Source organism: Hypanus sabinus, unplaced genomic scaffold, assembly GCF_030144855.1.
Source record: "Hypanus sabinus isolate sHypSab1 unplaced genomic scaffold, sHypSab1.hap1 scaffold_1826, whole genome shotgun sequence".
Taxonomy (NCBI): Eukaryota; Metazoa; Chordata; class Chondrichthyes; order Myliobatiformes; family Dasyatidae; genus Hypanus; species Hypanus sabinus.
Genome location: NW_026779914.1, coordinates 12,942 through 36,069, shown reverse-complemented (window position 1 = coordinate 36,069; position 23,128 = coordinate 12,942). Strand labels below are relative to the sequence as shown.

At 43.8% G+C, this 23,128-nt stretch overlaps 1 long non-coding RNA gene across 1 annotated transcript; it reads right to left on the bottom strand.

Moving 5' to 3' along the window:
* Positions 1-5,824: 5,824 nt before the first annotated feature.
* LOC132387409 (uncharacterized) lies at positions 5,825-22,637 on the bottom strand. The gene is made up of 4 exons (XR_009509880.1): positions 16,897-22,637; positions 14,483-14,649; positions 9,640-9,811; positions 5,825-9,531 (listed from the first exon to the last, which is right to left on the bottom strand). It is a non-coding gene; the product is annotated as an uncharacterized LOC132387409 (long non-coding RNA).
* Between the last annotated feature and the right edge of the window lie 491 nt (positions 22,638-23,128).

The window sequence follows — 23,128 nt, the reverse complement described above, 5'->3', positions numbered from 1 at the left end:
TCTCCACCAACAACAGACACAGCTTATGGCAAGCTCTGCACCCCAATGCAGACTTCAGAGCTAAGTGCAGTGGTGCTGCCAACATCGCTGCCTGTCTCCCAGAGGATCTAAGTCTCTTTACGCTCGGTTCAATATCGCCAACACTGAGACCCCGGGGAGAGCCGACAAAGCGACCTGCACATTGGTCATCTCTGAGGCTGAAGTTCGCAGGTGTTTCCAACGAGTGGACAGTCGCAAGCCTGCGGGACCGGACGGCGTCCCAGGGCGGGTACTCAGGATGCGCGCGGCACAACTGGCAGGTGTATTTACGGATATTTTTAATCTCACCCTCTCCTAGTGTAGAGTTCCCTTCAGCTTCAAATCATCCACCATTGTTCCTGTACCTAAAACAACTAAGGCAACATGTCTGAACGTCTGGCGTCCTGTCGCACTCAACTCAATAATAAGCAAATGCTTTGAGAGACTGGTCAACGACTGCATCTGCAGCTTGTTACCACCCACACTGGATCCCCTACCATTCACCTACCGACACAACCGATCAACAGATGACACAACAGCCACTGCTCTGCACACCTCCTTAAACATCTGGAGAAGAGGGATGCTTGTGTGAGAATGATGTTATTAGACTACAGTTCAGCATTCAATACCATCATTCCCTCCAGGCTTGACAAGAAGCTCAGAGACCTCGGCCTTCACCCTGCCTTGTGCAGCTGGGTCCTGGACTTCCTGTCAGATCACCGGCAAGTGGTAAGAGTGGGCTCCCTCACCTCTGCCCCTCTGACCCTCAACACAGGAGCCCCTCAGGGCTGTGTCCTAAGCTCCCTCCTTTACTCTCTGTATGCGCATGACTGTGTCGCTACCCACAGCTCCAATCTGCTAATTAAATTTGCTGAGGATACTATATTTATTGGCCAAATCTCAAATAATAACGAGGCAGCCTACACAGAAGAAGTCACCACCCCGACACAGTGTTGACAGGAAAACAACTTCTCCCTCAATGTCGCAAAAACAAAGGAGCTGGATGCAATGTTTGAAAGACAAGAGGAATGGAGACGGGCCAACCCCTATTGACATCAATGGATCTGGGGATGAGAGAGTGAACAGCTTCAAGTTCCTCGGCATTCACATCACTGAGGACCTCACGTGGTCTGTACACATCAACTGTGTGGTGAAAAAGGGCACAACAGCACCTCTTTCACCTCAGATAGAACCATAGAACATTACAGCACAGAAACAGGCATTTTGGTCCTTCTTGGCTGTGCCGAACCATTTTTCTGCCTGGTCCCACTGACCTGCACCTGGACGATATCTCTCCAGACCCCTCTCATCCATATACCTGTCCAGGTTTTCCTTAAATGTCAAAGTGATCCCGTATTCACCACTCCATCTGACAGCTCATTCCACACTCCCAACACTCTCTGTGTGAAGCAGCTCCCCCCTTAATGTTCCCTTTAAATGTTTCCCCTTTCACCCTTAACCCATGACCTCTGATTTCTTTTCTCCCCTAGCCTCAGTGGAAAAAGTCAGCTTGTATTCTCTCTATCTGTACCCATCATAATTTTATACACCTCTATCAAATCACCTCCCATTCTCCTGCATGCCAGGGAATAAAGTCCTAACCTATTCAAACTTTCCCTGTAACTCTGTTTCTCAAGTCCCGGCAACATCTTTGTAAACCTTCTCCGCACTCTTTCAACATTATTAATATCTTTCCTGTAATTAGGTGACCAAAACTGCATACATTACTCCACATTCGGTCTCACCAATGTCTTATACAACCTCACCATTACATTCCAACTCTTATACTCAGTACTTTGATTTATGATTTATGATTTATAAAGCTCTCTTTATGACCCTATCTACTTGTGACGCCACTTTTAGGGAATTATGTATCTATACTCCCAGATCCCTCTGTTCTACTGCCCTCCTCAGTGTCCTACCATTTACCTTCTATGTTCTAACTTGGTTTGAGCTTCCGAAGTGCAATACCTCACACTTGTCCGCATTAAACTCCATCTGCGGTTTTCCAGTCAATTTCTCCAACTGGTCCAAATCCCTCTGCAAGCTTTGAAAACCTTCCTCATCGTCCACTACACCTCCAATCTTTGTATCATCAGCAAATTTGCTGATCCAATTTGCCACATTCTCATCCAGATCATTGAGATAGATGACAAATAACTGGACCAAGCACTGATCCCCGTGACACATCACTAGTCACAGGCCTCCACTCAGAGTAGCAATCCACCACTACCACTGTCTGGCTTCTTCCATTGAGCCAATGTCTAATCCAATTTACTACCTCTCCATGTATACCTAGCGACTGAATCTTCCTAACTAACCTCCCATGCGGGACCTTATCAAAGGCTTTACTGAAGTCCATGTATACAACATCCACTGCCTTCCCTTCATCCACTTTCCTGGTAACTTCCTCGAAAAACTCTAATAGATTGGTTAACCATGATCTACCACGCACAAGGCCATACTGACTTTTTCTAATAAGTCCCTGTCTATCCAAATACCTGGAGACCCTATCTCTTAGTATTCCTTCCATTAATTTACCTACTACCGATGTCAAACTTACCAGCCTATAATTTCACGGCTTACTTTTTGAGCCTTTTTTAAACAACGGAACTACATGAGCTATCCTCCAATCCTCTGGCACTCGATCCGTGGATATCGACATCAGGTCATGCGGATTTATCTACTCTGATTTGCCGCAAGCACCTCCTCTTATTTAATCTGTATAAGTTCCATAACCTCCCTACTTGTTTGCCTTGTTTCCATAGACTCCATTCCATTTTCCTTAGTAAATACAGATGCAAAAAACCCATTTAACATCTCTCCCATTTCTTTTGGCTCCATACATAGCCGACCACTCTGATCTTCAAGAGGATCAATTTTATGTCTTATTATCCTTTTGCTCTTAACATACCTGTAGTTCTTAAAATTATCGTTCACCCTGACTGCCAAAGAAACCTCATGTCCTCTTTTAGCCCTCCTGATTTCTTTCTTAAGTATTTTCTTACTCTTTTTATACTCCTCAAGCATCTTATTTCCTCCTTGTTGCCTATACATGTTATACATCTCTCTTCTTCTTTATCACAGTTCCAATATCCCTCGATAGCCAAGGCTCCTTATTCTTATTCATTTTGTCTTCAACCCTGACAGGAACATACAAACTCTGCACTCTCAAAATTTCTCCTTTGAAGGTCTCCCACTTACCAATCACAATCACAATCTGTCCCAATCTACGATTTTTAGATCCCTTCTCATTTCTTCAAATTTGGCCCTTTTCAGGTTTAGAACGTCAAGCCGAGGACCAGATCTATCTTTATCCATGATCAAGTTGAAACTAATGACGTTATGATCACTGGAACGAATGTGCTCCCCTGCACACACTTCCGTCACCTGCCCTAACTCATTTCCTAATAGGAGATCTAATATTGCATCTTCCCTCGTTGGTACATCTATATATTGTTTTAGAAAACGTTCCTGAACACATTTTACAAACTCTAACCCATCTAGACGTTTAACAGTATGGGAGTCCCAATACTTGTGTGGAAAATTAAAATTTCTGTCTCCTGCAGTTGTCTGTTATCTGTTTGCAGATTTGCTCCTCCAATTCTCGCTGACTATTGGGTAGTCCATAATACAACTCTATTAATGTGGTCATACCTGCCTGTTTCTCAACTCCACCCATATGGCCTCAGTAGACAAGCCATCTAATCTGTCCTGCTGAATCACTGCTGTAATATTTTCCCACCACCCACCCTTCATCCCTCTGTCTCTATCACGTCTGAAACATCGGAACCCTGGAACATTGAGCTGCCAGTCCTGCCCCTCCTGTAGCCAAGTTTCAGTAATGGCTATGATGTCATAATTCCATGTGTCAATCCAGGCCCTCAGCTCGTCTGCCTTTCCCACAATACTCCACGCTTTGAAATAGACACACCTCAGAAGATTATTACCAACTCACACAACCTTGCTATTTGTGACTTTGCATGAACTACCAACATCATTTATTTTTACCCCCGTTCCACTATCGACTCTGGAACTCTAGTTCCCATCTAGTTTAAACCCTCCCCAATAAAACTAGCAAACCTCCCTGCAAGTATATTGGTGTCCTTGTAGTTCATGTGTAACCCGTCTCTCTTGTACAGGTCCCACCTGTAGCTGAAGAGGTCACGATGATCTAGAAATCTGAAACCCTGCCCCCTACACCAGTTTCTCAGCCACGTGTTCATCTGCCAGAGCATCGCACTCTTACCCTCACTGGCACGTGGCACAGGCAGCAATCCGGAGATTACTACCCTCTATCTCCTGTTTTTCAATTTCCTACCAAGCTCTCTGTCCTCACTCTTCAGGACCTCCTCACTCTTTCTTCCTTCGTCATTGGTACCGATGTGTACCACGACATCTGGCTGATCACCCTCCCACCTCAGAATGCTGTGCAGAGGATCAGAGACATCCCTGACCATGGCACCCGGGAGACAACATACCATCCGGGAGTCTCTGTCACAACCACAGTATCTCCTGTCTGTACCCCTGACTATGGAGTCCCCTATCACTACCGCTCTCCTCTTCCTCCTCCCTCCCTTCTGCACTGCAGAACCAGACTCAGTGCCAGAGATCTGGCTGCCGCAGCTTGTCCTAGGTAAGCCATCCTCCCCACGCCCCCCAACAGTATCCAAATTGGTATACATATTTTGGAGTGGAATGGCCACAAAAGAACCCTGCATTAACTGCCCTTCCCCCTTCACTCAACTGACGGTAATCCAATTACCTGTGCCCTGTTCCTTAGGTGTAACTACCTCCTGGAAGCTACTATCTATAACCTGCTCAGTCTCCCGAATGATCCGGAGGACATCCAGCTCCTGCTCCAGTTCCCTAAAGCGCTATGTTAGGAGCTGCAGCTGGATGCACTTCTTGCAGGGATCATTGTCAGGAACACTGGAGGTCTCCCTGACTTCCCACATCCTGCAAGAGGAGCATTCCAACATCCTGCCTGGCATATTCTCTCGTCTGAACAAAAAAAAAAACAGAAAAACAGTTCGGTGAGATGAGGACGTTGAGATGGGCCCCTAAATGCAAACGATTTTCTATAGGGGCACCATTTTGTGTATTCTGACTGGCTGCATCACTGCCTGATATGGGAATTGTACTTCTCTCAATTGCAGTACTCTGCAGAGAGTGGTGCGGACAGCCCAGTGCATCTGTAGATGTGAACCTCCGACTACTAAGGTAATTTCGGACGGGGTAAAAAGGGCCCGAAGGATCATTCTGGACCCAAGTCTCACCAGGCACAAACTGTTCCAGCTGCTACCATTCGGGAAATGGTACCACAGCTTAATAGCCAGGACCAACAGGCTCCGGGACAGCTTCTTCCACCAGAGCATCAGACTGATTAATTCACGCTGATACAATTCTATTTCCACAATTGTGTACATAAATACAGACTCACTGCACACACTTTACTGTAATCGTGCTGATGGCGCAGAAAAACAACTTTCACGACATGTGTCCATGATATTAACCCTGATCCTGAAAATTTTTATCTGGCTGCTGTCTCATTTTTTTAGATCTGTTATTCATCATCCTCATACTGTCCTCGTTGATATCAATCCAAGTGCGCTCCAGTGCACATGGTGTTTTCCAGAAATTGTTATTTAAGTTATTACTTTTTTGTATATTTTCCAGATCTGTTTCAGAGCAGGATAATTTACCAAAATTACACATCAAAATGGGCACAGTGAGTGTTTACTACCTTCATTATATTTTTACTGTTCAGCTCTGTTTGGCAGATTTTCTTGATCCTTGATGTAAATTCAAAGTTTGTTCAGCCAAGCAGTAAATTCAGATTTTCTTCAGCCTTGAAGTAAATTTTGTTGGAAGGTTTTCCTTTATCACACGATGATCTATTTTCTTTGCTTATTGATATCCTAAATATCCGTTTCATATTCTGTTGCATTGCATCCCGATGCTCTGTTTGATATTCTACCGGCTCTATTGCACCTTTCTTTATGTTTAATCATGTTCTGTACTTTCCTAGTCTGAAGTTCATGCTTATATATTTGGAAATTAGTTCCAGTATTTGAAATGTTTGTTTCAGCTTTACTGATGCAAGAGCAAATAATTTCAAATCCTCAATGTATAGCTGTGTCAAGGTAAAATTTGTATTTTTTTCTGATTAGATACCTGATTTTTGTCTGTTTCAGTAAATTATGAGTGGGCTTAAAACCAGACAAAACCACAGTGGGCTCAGTGAGTCGCTCTGGAAAATCCCTCCATTTATTTTGATAGTGGTCGTTGTTCCTCTCTGGTTGTTACTAGGACGATTATTTTACGCGAATGCTTCATCAGTTCTAGAAATTTCACAAGCATTGTATGAATTTTATATATATTTGGAACTTCTCTTAAACACACGAGGAACAGAACCAGATGTGTTTTTTTTATTGACAATATAACACTGTAAGTTTTCTGCTTTCCACAGTGTTTGAAATAGAATTACATAATCTGTTATCTGTTGTTCAAACCCAAACGGTATTCTGTCTGCTCTCCTGTGAGTATATTGTGATTATCGAAGTTGTTATCTGAGTTGTTATTAGTTATGAGATGTACGATGCTATCATTTTAGATATAAAATTGTCTTATTATTGTTAAGAGCCAATAATAACATAGTAGGTGACCATTTAGCAGTCTTATAAATGCAGAAAAAAGCTGTCTTTGAGGCTGGTGGTATATACCTTCAGCCTTTTATATGTTCTCCCCCATGGGAGTATGACAGAGAGGATGAATGAGGTGGTTTGGGGTTCAGTAGCAAGGCTTTGGTTCGGGTTTGTGTCTTGCCAGCTTGATTGAGCTCCTCCAGGAGGTGACAAAGGTGATGGATGCAGTTACACATGGATATTGTCTACTTGTATATTGGTAGAGTGTTTGACAAAGTTCCACATGGGAGGCTCATACAGAATATTAACATGCTTGAGAACTGTGGGGAATTGTCCTGGCTGCCGGGGACACAAACTGGGAGAAATTTCTTGGCAGCCGGGTGGTGAATCTGTGAAGTTATTGTCATAGACGGCTGAGTGAGACACTTGATTGAATATATTTAACATGCAGCTCGATATGTTCCTGATTATGAAGAATGTCAACGTTTACTGGGAAAATGGGGTAGAGAGGAATTGAAGAGTAAATTCACTGAGCCGAATGGCTTAGTTCTGCTACTAGGTCTTATGGTTTTAGTGAACATCTGGAGTCTTGTGTTCACTTCTGATTGTCCAGCTCTTGGAAGGATTGGAGAGGGTGAAGAACAGGTTCATCAGGATCTTGCCTGGAGTCGGTGACATGTGCTACAAGTAGAAGTTCGATAAACTTGGTTTGTTTATTCTGGAGTTAAAATAGAGATCTGACAGAGGTGTACAAGTTTGAGAGATGAGAGTTTGGTCGACAGCCTATATTTTGTTGTTTTATTTTTACATATGACTGGTGTCTGGTACCAGAGGGCATTTGGTTAAGGTGAGATGGGGTAAATTTACAGCAATTGTGGGTAGTTTTTTAACATAGTTGTGGGTGCCTGGAATTTACTGTCTGAGTCAACATGGCTTTGTGAAGGGAAGGTCGTGCCTCACGAGGCTAATTGAGTTTTTTGAAGAGGTAACAAAAATCAATTGATGAAGGTACGGTAGTAAATGTGGTCGACATGGAGACACTCACGAGAGACTCATCCAGAAAGTCATGAGGCACGGGATAGGTGGAACCTTGGCTGTTTGGATAAATAATTGGCTTACAGGAAAAAAGCAGAGGGTAGTAGTGGAAGGAAAGTATTCTGCCTGGAGGTCTGTGACTAGTGGAGTGCCGCAGGGATCTGTCCTGGAGCCCCTGCTATTTGTGATTTTTATAAATGACCTGGATGTAGAGGAGGAAGAATGGGTGAGTAAATTTGTGGATGACATGGAGGAGTTGTGGATGGAGCTATAGGTTGTCGAAGGTTACAAGAGGATATAGACGGTGCAGATTTGGGCAGAAAAGTGGCAGATAGGGTTCAATCCGGATAAGTGTGAGGTGATGCATTTTGGAAGGACAAACCAGAATGCTGAGTACAAGTTTAATCGTTGGTTACAAGAGTGTGGATGAACAGAGGGAGCTTGGTGTTCAAATCCATACATCCCTTAAGGTCGCTGCACGGATTGATAGGATAGTTAAGAAGGGCGATGGGATGCTAAGCTTCATTAATAGGGAGATTGAGTTCAAGTGTGGAGAGGCAAAGTTGCAGATCTACAACTCTCTGGTGAGACCGCACTTAGAGTATTGTGTTCAATTCCAGTCACCTCATTATAGGAAGGATGTGGAAGTCATGCCGAGGGTGCAGAGGAGATTTACCAGGATGTTGCCTGGTTTGGAGAACAAGTCATGTGAAGCAAGGTTAGCAGAGCTGGGACTTTTCTCTTTGGAGCGCAGAAGGATGAGAGAGCACTTGATAGAGGTCTAAAAAACTAATAAGAGGCATAGATAGGGTGGATTGCTAGTACCTGTTTCCCAGGTCACCAACAGCAAACACTAGAGGGCGTATGTACAAAGTTAATGGAGGGAAGTTTAGGGGAGACATCAGGGGTAAGTTTTTTACAAAGGTTTGTGGGTGCCTGGAACAACTTGCCAGGGATGGTGGCGGAAGCTAAAACATTAAGGGTATTTAAGAACCTCTTGGACAGGCACATGAATGAAAGAAAAATAGAGGGTCACGGGGTAGTGTGGGTTTAGTACTCTTTTTAAAGGAATACATGGGTCGGCACAACATCCAGGGCGGAAGAGCCTGTACTGTGCTGTAGTATTCTAGTGTCTAGAGTCTAGTGACTAGGGTCATGTCGGAGGCATCTATGTTATAGATGCTTCCAGTTATACATGAATGTGCAGGAAATGCAAGGAAATGGTCAATAATATAAGAAAGGATACCAAAGTATTTTTTTTCTTTCCCGGATATTTAAAGAGTGAAAAAAGGGAGAGGGTCAATATCGGACCACTAGAAACTGTTGTTGTAGTTGCAGTAACGGGTGAAAAGGAAAATGCCAGACAAACTCTGTGCAAGTCACTGGCAGAATTCCAAAATGTAAAGAACATCAGCGAACAGAATTGCGTGTAGTGCTATTACAAAGGAAAAGGGGCTTGGAAGATGAAAGGTCTGAAGATAGAAATGTCACCTGGACTGGGTCATACAGTGTATCAGGAGCCTGCCTGGGGTGTGCGGGGATTCCCAGAGCGTGAGGACCTGCAGTGAAGGCTTCAGCAGAACCAGCAGCTGGATTAATAGAAAAGTATATTGTAGAATATTCAGGCTGCAAAGAGACACTCGTTGAACTGTTACTTAAATCCAGAGATCAGCGAATGATTAACGGCGAATTTTGATTCCCAGGTTTTGCCAAGTCACAGACTAACACTTGAGATGTGGTTTGAACTGTGCATTTGATCACTCACCTATCAACTGAGTGGGTAATTCAGATAAACCTTGGGCGATGTTCATGTATTCCTGTGGATCAGGACCTGTTTAAATATGAAAAAAAAATCCATGGAAACAGAGCTAAAATAATTAAAATAACTAAAATGTTTATCTCAATGTGCCTTTGTGTTCAGAGCGTGGTTTTAACATACCGAGTTCCTGTATTTCCCTCAGTATTCTGTCCAACTTCGGTAACTCAGTCCTCCACATCAGAAAAGATTCCCACATCGCCCTCCGGGCCCGGGAGCCTTTGCCATTCACCAGACTGAGGAAGAGTCTGGAACTCTCTGCCCGGTTTCCCTTCTCTGTCAGTTCAGTGACTTTCTACAAAAGGAAACAATGAATTTATTGTGGAGCAGACAGACATGCATGGAGAATGTGCAGGAAAGTATCTGTTCATGGCCCCGGTAGCTTCAGAACAGATGCCGTCACTGGGCTGCCGCCTCATCCTCTCTGCGTTCAGTCATTAACAGAGAAACAGTAACTGAAGGAAATTCTAAATCAATAGTGTGTAAGAATAAGGATTTCCTGACACCCTGCAGTAGATGCAATGGATTAATTTCCTCGATCTGTCAATGTGCAGCATTACATCAACTAGATGTGACAACAAGAACGGAAGAGAGGAGAGAGAGAGAGCAAAATCAAATGGATGGCAGGCATCATTGAATCGTGGCTGACAAAAGTTTACAGTTGGGTGCTTAAATCCAAGGATAAATATTTAATCGAAAGGATACGCAGGTAGGTGAAAGTGTTGGGTCGAAGCTGCTGTCATTAAAAAACGAAAAGTCCTGAGAAAGAGGTGATATCGGATTAGACGATGAGGATGTTAAGAAACTGCGTGGGGAAAATGACCCTGATGGAAATTATATACAGGCATGTTAACAGTAGCCAGGATGTGGGCTACAAATTACAACGGGGGAGAGAAGAGTCATTCAAAAAAGTCAATGCTAAAATTCTCACAGGGAGTTTCAATATGCAGGTAGCTTTGGAATATCAGTTCGGTGCTGAATCCCAAGTGAGGGAATTTGTAGAATGCCTATGAGATGGCTTTTGAGAGAAGCCTATGGTTGAGCCCACTACAGGAAAGGCGGATCTGGATTCTGTGTTGTGATTTGAACCAGATTTGATTAGGAAGCTTCAGCTGAAGTGATCATAAAATAGCAAAACTCAGCCAGCAGGTTGAAAGGGAGAAAGTAAATTTAGAGGTATCAGTGCGACACGAGAATAAAGGAATTACCTCGGCATGAGAGAGGAGCTGGGCAATAATAAATTCGGAAGTGACACTAACGGGGGCAATGGCAGAGCAGGAATGGCTGAAGTTTCTCGGAGGACAAACAATCACAATGATGAAGAATTATTCTAAAGGGAGGATGATCAACCGTGGCTGACGAGGTAGTCAAAGCAGCACAAAAGCAAAGGTGAGGGCAAGATTTGTCTGACTGCCGGGAAGCACAGAATGGGAACAAATAGGGCTTTCTCTGGTCGAATGTTGGTGACCAGTGGTGTTCTGCAGTGGTTGGTTTTGGGACAGTTTCTTTTTCCGTTATGTCAATGATTTGTAGGCTTTATGGCCATTATTGTAGGTGTTACGAAGATATGGGGAGGAGGGTAAGTGTCGAGAAAGCAGGGATTTCGCGGCAGGACATGGACCTAAGAATAAATGGACACATCAGTGGCAATTGGAATGTAGTATAGTGAGGTACATGGCCATATACTTTAGCAGAAATAATGAAGACGGAGAATATTTTTGAATCTGGGAGAAAATTCAGAAATCGGAGTTGTAAAGAATCTCTGGAGATCCGGTGCAGGATTCCGTGCAGTTTGAGTTGGTGTTAGGAAAGGCAAATACAATGCTAGCATTCACTTCGAGAGGATCAGAATATAAGAACAAGCACTGGCCAGACCGCACTCGCATATTTTGATCCCCTGATCGGAGAAAATGTGTGATGGCATTGTGAAAAATCCAGAGAGGAATCTAAACGAACAGAACCTGTGATATTAAACCAGATTTTGATGGGAATGGATCCTGGATGCACTGGTAATAGCCGGAGTGTGAGAGGATGAGGGGGAATCTAATTGTAACCTGTGGAATATCGGAAGACATTGAGAGGATGTGGAGATGATGTTTCTAGGTGGCGGAGTTTAGAACCAGACGGAACAGCCTCAGATTAGAGGGACGTCCATTTGGAACAGAAATGAGGATATTATTTAGCTGAGGAGTAGTGAAACTGCAGAATCCATTGGAACTGACAGCTGTGGAGACCAGGTCATTGAGGATATTTAAAACAGAGGTTGGTATCTTCTTGACGGGTCAGGTGAGCAAAGTTCACTGGGAGAAGGCAGGAGAATGGGGTTGAGAGGGATAGTAAATGACTCATGATGTAATGGGGGAGCAGAATTGATAGGCCTAATGGCCAATTGTGCTCTGATGCCTTATGGTCTCATGATGTATAGACAAAAGAAGACAAAGAAATGTCAGTGCGGCTATCTTATAATGGAGATGGTTACTGCCTGGCACTCATACCGTAAAATGGTAATGACTTCCTGAATGCAGGCATGGGTTTCCTGATTAACTGAGGAATTATGAATTAAATATTGAATAGTCTTCAAGCAACATACACCTATGATAGGATTAAGGTAACTGACTATGGATGGGCTTAGGATATTGCTCTGAGAAATAAGAGAGGCAGCGTTTAAGGGTAAGCACAACATTGTGGGCCGAAGGGCCTGTACTGTGCTGTACTGAAATAAATCAGCAAACTTCCCTGATGGCCCACTGCACTGTAAAATAATCCTTCAGTTTCACTGCTACCAGGTCTGAGGAGTTACAGTTGTGAAAGAAATTTAACCAGTAAAGCAGACGTCTCCAGATGATGAATTTATAGATCAGCATCATATTTACAGATTACCTCTTGCCTGTGTTTGAATAATGCTTGTGTGATTCATTACAGACAGAGCCAATGAATCCCAACGAGAACAGAGTTACTCACTGGTGTAACACACTTGATTTTCTAATACCACTCATGGCTGAATAGGTCAGATCTAGGACAAGACAATCACTGTTTGTGAGCTCCAAGGAGAGTGACCTGAAATGGTGTGCCCCTGTCTCTCATTAGTCAGATATTCAGCAAGTTAGCAGTTCTTTTTGTTTGCCCTTTCCCTTTCAGGAAATCCTATTGAACTTCTTCCCTTTCAGGACAACCTGTTGATTTTTTTGGGATCATGGGATATCAGCAAGTCACCAGATTTATTTTATGTTTTGTGCTTTCTTCTGCTCTTTTAAATCAAACTATTGATGTTTCTGGTCATAAGATATCAGCTTTGTGCGTGATCTTTCACATCCAATCAATCTCAGAGTTTTTCGAGGAAGTTACCAGGAAAAGGGATGAAGGCAAGGTTGTGGATATTGTCTACATGGACTTCAGCACGGTATTTTACAAGGTCCCGTATAGGAGGTCGGTCTAGAAGATTCAGTTGCTTAGCATTCAAGAAAAAGTAGTAAACTGGATTAAACACTAACTTTTTGTAAATAATCCGGAGTGTCACTATAGATTGTTGCATTTCTGTTTGGTGCCTGTATCTCGTGCAGTGTCACGGGGATCGGTGCTGTGCCTGTTGTTGTTTGTCATCTATATCAATGATCTGGATGAAATTACGGTTAAGAGCATCAGCAAATTTGCTGATGACTCCAACATTGGGAAGGAGCAGTGGACAAAGAGGAAGATTACACGAGCTTTCAGTGAGGTCTGGACCAACTGAAGAATGGACTTAAAAGAGGCCGATTCAATTTAATGCAGACAGGTGCAAGATGTTGCACTTTGGATGGACCGATCAGGGTAGATCTTACAGAGAGACTGGTAGAACAAAGTGATCGGGAATACAGGTACATAATTAATTGAAAGTGGCATCAAATGTTGATAGGCTCTGAAAGAAAGTTTGTTAGCGCATTAACCTTGGTAAATGAAAATATCGTGTACGATATGATGTTGTATAAGACGTTGGAGAGGCCTCATTTGGATATTATGTGCAGTTCTGCACACCTAACTGCAGGACAGATGGAAATAAGTTTGAAAGAGTACAGAAAAAAAAATCATTACAAGGATGTTACCTGGACTGGAAGACCTAAATTATAAGAAAAGAGTGAACTGATTAGGACTTTATTCATTGGAACATGAAAGACTGAGCGGAGATTTGATAGAAGTGTACACAATTACATTGGGACATAGATCGGATAAATGCAAGCAGGCATTTTGTACTGAGGTAAAGAGGTACTACAACAAGAGGTTATCACTAAAGGGTGAAAGGTGAGAAGTTCAAAGGGTACAAAGGTGAAACCGGTTTACTCAGAGGGTGGTGAGAGTGCAAAACTAGCTAGCAGGGTAAGTAGTGCAAGTGGTTAAGAGAATTCTGAGTAGATGTTTGCGTAATGAGTGTATCGAGCGCCATCACCCGGTGCAGGTCAATGGGAATAAGTGGATTCTGTGGTCTGGCATGGAATAGATGGGCCAAAAGGCCTGTTTCTGTACTGTACTTTGCTCTGACTATGACAAGTCAGCCACACATTGTTTGGGAACTCACGGAAACAGGACAAGCTGTGGTTAGCTGGTTTCCCTCCCTCAGGTACCGCAGTGAAGCCGGTTGGCCCAATTGACAGTTTAATACTCATCCTGGATTAATGAGATGAGGTGAAGCTCCCCGACGGTTCAGCCAAGATTTGAAATGTTTCACACCGAATGCCTTTTGGAAGTCCAGATATGCAGCCACTGCTCTTACTTCACACTGATAAATACAGCAGGTGATACAGGAAAAGGTGATGCTAAACCTGCAGTTCCCAGTGCTCCCCACCTTAAAAACTGAAACCAGATCTGCGAGAGGCAAGTCAGAGATCAAAGTCTCCATTCCCAAGCCGATCTCCTAAAACGTGCAGGAGATTAATGTTGATCACTATTCCCTCTGATATCAGCAGATCAGTGACAATACACGAACTGCACTCACCTCATTTTCGTCTCTACTGAAATGTCCCTCCTTTGTCAACATCCAACCCAGTCTCTCAACCTTTTCTTCAATTGCTTGTTTGAGTCTGTCCCTGTAGAACTTTGTCAGTTGGTACAGTCGATATTCCTCCCCTTCTGCCAGGAGGTCAGAGATTGTAAACTCTGGCTCTGTGAATATAAAAAGGAAAATGTGGGCTTGAACTCAGATATCCCTCGTCTCCACTGCCCTCACCCAACTCAACAAAAAAACTGTGTCTTGAACCTGCCTACAGATACAAAACTGGATTAATTCTCCATCTCCAACACCATTACACTGAGCACGGATTCCCCCTACGGCTGTGTGCACAGACCACTACTGTTCACTGTGCTGACCCACGACTGTGCTGCAACACACAGCAAGAACGACGAGTCAGCTTACAGAGAGGAGGTGCAGCAGCTAACGGACTGGTGCAGAGCCAGCAGCCTGTCTCTGAATGTGAACAAAACAAATTTCTTCGTGTTCATCTAGCGGAGAATCTCACCTGGTCCCTCAACACCAGCTGCATAGCAAAGAAAGCCCAGCAGTGTCTCCACTTTCTGCGAAGGCTGAGGAAAGTGCATCTCCAACACCCCCCATCCTCATCACATTCTAAGGTGGTTGTATTGAGAGCATCCTGAGCAGCTGCGCCACTGCCTGGTTCGGAAATTGCACCATCTCAGATCGCAGGACCCTGCAGCCTATAGTGAGGTCAGCTGAGAAGAATCTCCCTCGGTCACTAACTGTCCAGTAGTCTGTGTCACACAAAGACCAGCAATGGGATTACACATAGTCCAGTCTGCTGGATCACACATTCTCCAGTTGCTTTATCACACGATGTCCAGTCCCCTTGGTCACAGACTGACCATTCCCTTGAGACGCACATCGTCCGGTCCCCTGGGTCGCAGGCTGACCATTCCCTTGCGATCTATGCTGACCTCTCCCCTGGTTGCCATCTTCTCCCCTACCTGCTGATCATCATGTAACAACTATGCATGTCATTGGCAAGGTCTTGGTTATAGAGCTTTGTGTGTAGTTGAAGTTGCTAATCTATAAGATGGAGGTGATGAAGCTGGAAGTTTGAAGTGAAGAATGAACACTACGGTACTGGGCTAGGGTGTTGTTTTTTGTGTTGTATGGTTGGGCTGGGACAGCTTGCCCTGGAGCTCAGGAGATTAAAGGGAAACCTTACACACACACACACACACACACACACACACACACACACACACACACACACACACACACACACACACACTCACACACAGTAATCAGGGGTGCAGGTAGGACAGATGGTCAGTCTTTTTCCCCGGGAGTCTGGGACTCGAGGGCAGAGATTTAAAGGGGACCAAAGGGGCAATTTTTCACGTGGTGGCTGATGGGGATAAATTACATGCATCCAGAGGAGGCCGCAAACACAAATAAAATAAAAGCACAGTTCCACTCCAAAGCATGTGTGCAGGAAAAAGGGGAGAAGAAGTTTACTTGGGAAATTTGGGAAAACTGCAGAAAAATGGGACAATTAGATCAGCATGAATTACATGGGCCGAAGGACCCGTTTCCAGGCTGGAGCATCGTTTCTATTCCACCTGGAATCTCAGATTTGAGCACAATCACATTGTCTACAGGTGACAGAGACATTTGGTCATTGGTTATGCCGGGTTTTCCAGACAAATTCAGGTAGAAGATCATATCAAGAGGAAATATTTAGAACTCAGGTTCACCATTTCTCCACAGCCCACACACTCACCGGGGTGTTAAAACTCCAAAGCAGATCACAAATGTATCTACAATGAGCTGCCTCCTGATCCTCAGCCATTCCCAGCACCGGCAATGATCTCCGCTCCGCTACAGAAAACAGATTTCGGTGACACCCCTCCTCCTTTGCGTAGCAGGCAAGGAAAACCAGGGGGGGGAGTTGGTAGCTTTCCTTCCAAAACCTGAAATGCTGTGTTATCATAGAATCTCTGAAATCCCGGAAATGCTCCTGTCATCTGGTTCTGAATTTTATAAGTGAAATTTGAGGATGTCTTACACTTCAGGGCCTGTCTGGAGGTAAAATGGACCCTGACCCTGGACATTTAAATGAACCACAATATCGCAGTCACATTCCTGTCTGTGTTTCACTCACGACCACCTGATTCAGGAGCCCGGGCTCCTTTCACTCAGCTGAAGCTTTGTATGATGAGCCGAGTGATTCGACCATTACTGGTGTCAGGTCCCTGCGCTGGAACTGTTGGGTTGATCAATTACTCAAGGCCGCTTTACCAGTGGGATAAATTACACTGCTGGATGAAACTTTTCTATGCACTGTTAACACCTCTGTCAGTTTTTTTTTCATCTGAACTATTCTGTACAAACGCGATAAAAGTTTAATTCAAAGACCCCTGTGATCATACCTTTGTCCATTCTGATTCTGACTAACGATTGTTGATTGTCGTCGTCTTGTTTACACTTTGGTCGCTCTGCAGGACAGCTCCACCTGCTGGTGAGGCTCTAAATTTCACAACAAGCAGACAGTGAGTCAGAGAGTACGACTACTTTGCAAATATGACAGTATTTCCATCCCTTGTAGCATTTGGCATGGGGACCAAACATTACCTGATAGTAACCACTTCCACACCATATCTGTCCACTGATACCTGGCGCATCTGCTGACAGAGTCACAGAGCAAGAGAATGCAAATTCAGAGCGTTCGGCCCAACGAGACAATGTCAACCACAGTGCCCACTGAGATGGTCACAATTTCCTGTGATGGGGCCATTTCCCTTCTGGCCTCTTCACTCCATCTACACACCCCAACTGCATTTTGATTTATGCAACTGCACCTGCCTCATCCACTTCCTCTGGCTGTTTCCTCCACATGATCCCCAACATCTGCATGAATCCGCTGCTGATCAGATTGGGTTTGCAATCTCTTTACCAGCCCCTGTCCATTTAGATCCCCTAGATGTTACGATATTCTCTGTGAACAGCAACTACTAACGTTGTGCATTCTGCGAACTTACCAGTCAAGTAATCCTTGTGCAACCGCATCCAAATCATTGCTACAAAATAACGAATATCAAAGGTCCCAACTTGTAGCCTCACGGCACAGCACTAATTACTCGCCACCATTGCGAGGAGAAATATTCAACCACCACTCTTTGCTTGCTACCTTGAAGTTAATTTTGAATACATCCAAATTGCTCTCTCCGGACAGCATGGAACCTGATCATCAAGACCAAGCTGCCACGTGACACCTTGTCAAATGCTTTGCTGAAGTCCCGTGCACAACATCCATTGGAACATAACTTTGAATTTCCACCTCTGCTTAATGTCACGTTCACAGGTTCTGACAATGTAATTAGCAGAAAAGTATTTGATGAGGCCAAGGTATGTCAATGTAAATTATGGGTTGCCATGTGCTAGTGAGGACTGAATAAAATGCAGAGTTGGGATATTTTGCTTTATAAATGGTCTGTTCTCAGCAGAGGCCTACACGACGATATATTAGAGGGTAAGTATATCACTGCAGATTGCAATAGCCATTGGGATCAAGGGCATGTTACTGCAGTTCATGGTAATTCCACATTTCGACAATCACTACAACACGACACACGTGGGGCTTCTTATAAAGGGAGGAAATTGTCAACGCATTTTGAGATGATTATAACGTAGCAAGGAATCATCAGAACTAACCAAAAGCTACTTCAGATGATGCAGGAACTTCAATTGAGCAAATACTGAGAGGATGTGAGTGACTGTAAAGAGCTGGGCTTCTGAAAGCACATTGCCAGTCCTGGAGTGATTGCAAATTGGTCTGACCGAGGCATTCCACCTATTTCGTACCTTCCTTTGTAAAGATATGTAATGTTTACAGGACCAGTGTTCGAGTGAATGAGTCTCACCAGACTTTCTCCTGACTGAATCAATGAAAACTCTGAGTCAGAGGGTTCTCTTCAGTTGGTACTCTCAGTCCTCGGGCTGGTTCACTGGTCGCTGTTCACTCGTTCTCAGTCGTGGCTTCTTTCCAGCTGTGGGTTTTACTTCCAATAAATCTCTCAAGGCAGGTCTAACTTTAACCAGAGAGATAATGAAGCACATTAACAATACAAAGAAAAAATATATATTTCTGCTCAATTTTTTCAAAAGTGAATCTCTCTGAAATTTAATCGCTGAAGACGAATAAAATAATCTCATGGAACAAATTTGTAACTGTCCCTCACACGTCACAAATCCTGATACGGGATACGAAGGACTCATCATTCAGTCATGATGAGATATCAGAGCAGAATGAAGTGATTCAGTCCATCGAGTCTCCTCCATCATTCAAACATGGTTGATTTATTTTTTGCCTCAATGCCATATTCCTGCGTCCTCTTATAAAGTGCTGGAAACTCGGTACAGCAGATTGCATCTGTGGAAAAAGACACTGTGGAAGACCCAGTATCAGAACTGGGATTATCCAGGATGATGCGTGATATGCTGAACGCTTAATTGCGCAATTTGGCCAAGATCTCATTCTTGCTCATACCTATAATGGGGGAGGTACAACACACAGTGTTCCGAAAAGGTAGGAAAAGTGATTATCGGGGCATTATTAGTGATCTTTACAGAAACAAAAACGAAAAGCTCTTGAATTTATAGCAAATGGACCGTCTAGTTATTCGCTGCTCGATATTAGTTCTGTATTGTTAAGCACCTGAGCAACATTGCCTTAAAGTAGGCTCCTACGGATAAGGCGAAATTATTATTAATTTTTCTTGCGTTATTCATTACTATTTCCTGGATACCAGAGAGGCTCCCGGTGAAACTGTTTTGTCCACTCTATTGACCTTTAACATCTCCTCTATAACAGGAAGCACGATAATGTACCATATTCAATCGTGATTAATATGCATCGAATGTAACGTGGGTCGGTCTCCAATTTTCCATCTAATGACTATTTTTGCAGTTGCGTGGATCAGCTATTACTCTGAGACGGAAATTTTTACACAGCCTGAAAAAAGCGCAACATCGTAGATGTGTCCTCTTTTGTAAAATGCATCCATGAATATTTTAGGATGAAGACAGAGAAGAGAAAAAAAACATTCTTTTGATTTTAATTACTAATTAAAGTACAGGATAAAAATGCAGTACAACAAAGAAAAGCTTTCAGGTTTCATAAACGTTTATCCGACAGTTTTTAATTCCATCTGCGCCGCTACAAAGGCTCCGTTAGTGGGAGCATTTTGGCTACGCAGACGCGCAGTTGAGAGGGAACAGTGACGGGTCTCTCTCTCCAGATTATCCCTACCTTATAACAGTGTTTTGTCCACTGCCTTGCCAGCGACAACCTGTTGTTACAAACATGCAAATCATCAACAATCAGGCCCAGATCTCATCCGTGTTCATATTCGAGATGGGTGAGGGTTTGCCTAAATGGGAAATGCACTAAATGGCTTCTTTGTTAGGTACAACTCTATACCAGCTCATTAATACGAATCTGTTAATCATCTGCTTGCAACTCAAAGCACAAACCCATGCAGATATGGTCAACGGGTTCAGTTGTTATTCAGGCCAAACATCTGAAGAGGAAATAAATGTGATGTAAGTGACCGGGGAATGATCGCTGGTGCCAGACCGGGTGGTCTGAGTGTTACAGAAACTGATCAGCAGCTTGGATTCTCAAGTATATATCTCTCGGTTTACTGAGAATGGTCCGGAATCAAACCAAAGGAAAATCCAGTGAACAGCGGTTCTAAAGGCCCCGTTAATGAGAGAACTCAGTGAGATTATGCAGACTGATTAAATCCGACAGAAAGGCGGCAGGAACTCAAATAACCATGAACTCCAACAACGGAGTGCAAGAGAGCGTCACTGAGCACCGAACATAGAATGTGGACGGGGTGCAGCCGCAGTAAACCCCGAGCATTCACTCAGGGTCACATCATTAGGAACAGGGGTACATAACAACGTGCCCATTGAGTGTAGGCTTCCATACTTTTATCAACTGGCAGTGAGATTTATTACAGGAATTTTTATCCAAAATATCACTTCTAGATATATAAAGTATTTGTTAAAAAACACAAAAAATGAATGAAAGACACATATTCGTTAATCCACGCAACCCTAAGGACAATATTGAACTGATAGAAACAATAGCATTACGAGGGTGACCAGTGGGCGTAATAAAGCACCATAGCATTTCCCCTATGACCCTGTCCTTACCTGGTGCTGGACTCCAGGTCTGAACTTCTGAATTTTGGGGCAGGTTTAAATCACTGATTCTGACACAGTCAGAGGGTTAGTTTTGCTGTAAGGAAGCAACATTAATCGATGAAGACAAAGGAACGTCGTCAATTGCCTGTTGTTCAGCTGACGTGTCCAATCTGTATGTTACCTTGACAGAAACAGATATTCGCAGTGGTGACAAATGGGTTCAGTCTGGTTTATTTCAAATTGGAGAGGGGTGTGGAGTTTTGAAATCAATGCCTTTTTGTGGTGCCACCATATTTAATTCAGCGTGTTCAGCGTGGTGGGTCACACACTACGGGAACAGCCTTTGGCTGTCCTTAACTGTTCTGAACATCCACTCACTGTCTACACTGGTCCCATTTATCAGCACTTGGCTCATAGCCGACTGTCTCTCGACAGTTTCAATGTTCATCAGGATTATTCCCTGGATCACTTCTTGAATGACGGTCCAACATGAGGTACTGGCCAATTCTCCCGGAGTTTGCTTGTGGCTAGGCTGGTCACAAGTACAGTGGTCAAGGCCCCAGCAATCTCTTCAGTTGCCTCTCTCTGTAACGTGGGGTATATCCCATCAGGGCCTGGAGACTTATACGCCTTAATGCATTCTAAGACACCCAACATTGTTTCCTCCAGCACTTCAAAATGCCTGTGTATAATTGTACTCTCCACACTGATCTCTCTATCGTCCTTGTCTTTCTCCTTGGTAAATATTGATGTCAGTTACTCATTAAGGACCTCACACACATTCTCGACGGCTCTGTTTGATTCGACCTTCCTGAGCTTTACATACGTTTCCTTTTCCTGCTTGACTAAATACATCACTTCTCACGATATTTAATGTTCTCTGACGCTGCCAAACTTGTAATTTCGTCATACTGGAATATACCCGTCCTATACTCCGTGCGGATGGACTTTAAACACCCTCCACATGTCAGATGTGGACTTGCCAGTGTTTCGAAGGATGAACAGATCTGATGGGCAAAAGGGTGCAGAGTTGCCCATGTCCCCCCCCCCCTTTGGAGAATCACAAACCGTTACTGTTGCTATGCTGTTAATGAGAGAGAGAGAGATGTAAGAGAAGACATGCTGGAATTGGAACATCTGCTACAGATAAGAGAGAGATAAAGCAGGGGAGTGAGACTTGTTGATCCACCATATTATGACTTCTGAAAGACTTACGGCTTCTGAGAGGGTTGTTCACCTTGTACCATTCTGTTCATTAAAATTCCTCAGTGGACAGCTGGAGTGGGCTGGTTTGATGGACACAGTCATTCAAAATTGATGGACAACTGAGACCCCGTGAGAAGGGATAAAAGTGAGGTCTGGGGAGACTCCCTTCAGACACACCAGGAGACACACTATTGAGCACTGCTTGAGTGTTGGAACCCACGTGAAGGTGTGGGGCATCGGAGACCGAACAAAGGATCGGTCTGTTTAACTCACGGTGCTGTAGCAGGGCCGGTGGGGGCTTGTGTGTGTGTCCACTCATGCCAGAGTGATCAGTCCACCACTTAAGAACGGTCTAGCTGAAAGGCAGAGGGGTCATACCTGAATAGCCACAACACATCGACGGATCAAGAACGTAAAGGAAGGTTTACCTGCCTGTAGCTGTTACATCTTGCTTTCTCTCTCTCTTTCTCTCTCTCTCTCTCTCTCTCTCTCTCCAACAATTACAACACAACGACCAACATCTACCTCAGCACGTATGAACTGAACTGTACGTTATATTCACATATGACATTTCATTATCCCCTAGACATTGATAGAGCTTGTTTAATATTGATTATTATTATACCCACACTTTTCGTTTTAGTATTGCTAACGTGTATTATCTATATATTTGCATTATTGATATTGATTTGTGTATTTTACTAATAAACACTGTTTGAAAATAGTACCACCAGACTCCAACGGATACTTCTTTCTCTGCTGGTTAGACACCCAGTTATGGGGTACGTAACAAATTGGGGGCTCATCCGGGATTTGATTATAAAAATTGGGGGGCCAGAGAATTCGGCTATAAGTCCATTATCTGATCTGGTTGCGTGGGTAACCAGACGGGAGCCAGAAGAGATGTAAATAGACAAATTTAGAAAGAACCCGACTTTGGGGGCATTGGAGAATGCCAGGCAGGTGGAATTGGTGAGTGTTGCGAGACGATTAAATCTCTCGTGGGTGAAATCGTCGATGAGAAAGTGGGAGATACAGAGGGCCATAGCCCAGCATTATATATCCAATGATGTGTTCGCGCTTGATACATTGAAACTGTTTCCTGAGAAGAAACCATTCGATAGGGCGGCTCAGTTAGAGATGGAGAAAATAAGGTTGGAGATGGAGAAGAGGAAAATGGAGTATGAGATTCTGCTAAAGGAGGTGGAGGCGAAAAGGGAGAAAGGAAGAGCTGAGTTAGGT